Genomic DNA, 1,968 nt, shown 5'->3' with positions numbered 1-1,968 from the left:
GGCAAGAAGAGTTACTGACTGGAGGAGGGAGAGGAGGTGGGAGATGGTAGAGCTGAAGGATCGTCAGCAATAGGAGACGGAGGGCAAGCTGCAATTTCACTCATGCCTGACACTGATGGAACATATGTTCGCATCTTTGAAAGTTCACAACTTGAAGGTTCGTATGCAGGGCACTTACTGTATAGAGAACAAACTAGTGGTTACTAGTGGGGAAAGGGAGGGTGGAGGGGCAAGATAGGGGTATGGGATTAAGATGTACAAGCTACTATGTGAAATAAATAAGCAACAAGGATATATTGTACAGCACAGAGAAATACAGGCATTATTTTATAATATCTTTAAATGGAGTATAATCTATAAAAAATTAAATTACTATATTGAACACATGAAACTAATAAAATATTGTAAATAAACTATACTTCAATTTTAAAAGAATTTAAAAAAATAATCTGCTTGCTTTATTTCATTAGGAAAACATGCATTTGTGTCTTACATTTTTTTTCCTCTGAGGCATTTTATTTGCACATATGCATTACATCCCTAGAAAAAGAATCCAAGGATTTTCCCTCCTGTGTGTTTTCGTCTTGCTTCTTATGGTCCATGATGCCAGCTGAGGTTGTCAGTACAATGAAACCAAACTGACGGGACGGGAGCAGCTTATTCTGCCATTTTTCTAGATCTTTGAGTCGCACATCAAATCTGGAGCTGATCACGCCACACTTATTTAGCCTGCCTGTGAAGTTCACGACAATCTTCCCATCCCTGTGATCATTGGCGATTTCAAATTCGCCAAAGTAACCATGCTTCATCGTCACAGTTAGAAACCTGACGATGACTTTGGAGCACGGCCTAATAAGAACCTGGCATCTGCCTTTTTCAGCATTGTTGATACTGTTGAGAGCATCAGCCAGGACATTCATGTGCACCATTATGGCAGCATGGAAAGACGGCTAAAGGAGCTGTGTCTTACATTTGTAATAGCAAGTAAACATCTACCAGGCAATAGCTCAGAAAAACTTCATGAAAAAGTTAAGTTTGAAAAGATGCAACATATCATGGTTGATGAAGCTAAGAATTTCCACACTGACAACAGAGACTACTATGAGGAAAAAAATCACTAAAAGGACAAAGAATTGCCCAGGAATATGTTTTTGGTTTTCTTGGACTACTTTATGTAAATTTGCACCACTTGGATTACAGGGGACTCCCCACTTCTTAGCCTAGCATTCAGGAAGAGAATACACCAGAGTGGTTTGCAATGAGATCCAAAAGCCAAGTACCTGCAAAGAGCAGCGCAGGACGTCAGAGGAAATTCTCCACCTAACATCCCTCCTGACTCTCTGGGGGTTTCCTGGGCTCAGGGTATGGATGGCACTTTAGAGATTAGAGCGAATTGTATTTGGAACATGAGGAGACCCATGTGGCAGAGCTATGCCAGTTCTTTTTTAAAAAGGATCACTCCCCGCAAGGGGTTTGTGTTTTAATAAGCACAGCAGATGAAGCTCCTTAAAGAAATGAGGAAGCAAAGGGTGTAGTCCAGAGCAAGAAGGCATCTGAGGGGCTGGATGAGCACATCAGGTTGGACAGTGTCGTCTGGTTTTTGAACTTGGGAAGGAAGGTCACGTTTGAGATCACTCCAAGCGTGGCTGAGACAACTATTGTACAGAATCTTATGCTCTCTCCAGCATGTGTTTCCAATATGGAAACACAGCTGTATATTCTGAAGGATAACTGATTGGAAGGCTCCCTGTCTAAGAAGAAACTCTGCCTGTGTGTGAAACTAGCTGTTCTAGGTGCTGGGAATCCCGTGGCAGATGCAAACTGGAATCTGTGAACAAAGGAGTACAAAGAATGGCAAAGCACGAAAAGTGATAATATGGTTGTAAAATGGGCAGTCTTTTTTTAAAAGCCTCGCTTTACTCTCCTCCCTCCTGCTAATTTTCAGTCATTGTCCCCATGGATCAAATC

At 41.6% G+C, this 1,968-nt stretch overlaps 1 pseudogene; it reads right to left on the bottom strand.

Moving 5' to 3' along the window:
- Positions 1-494: 494 nt before the first annotated feature.
- LOC102979661 (40S ribosomal protein S15a-like) lies at positions 495-932 on the bottom strand (annotated as a pseudogene).
- Positions 933-1,968: the final 1,036 nt, after the last annotated feature.

This window comes from Physeter macrocephalus, chromosome 14 (assembly GCF_002837175.3).
Source record: "Physeter macrocephalus isolate SW-GA chromosome 14, ASM283717v5, whole genome shotgun sequence".
Taxonomy (NCBI): domain Eukaryota; kingdom Metazoa; phylum Chordata; class Mammalia; order Artiodactyla; family Physeteridae; genus Physeter; species Physeter macrocephalus.
The sequence above is the reverse complement of the archived record's forward strand: the minus strand, read 5'-3'. Positions and strand labels throughout refer to the sequence as shown.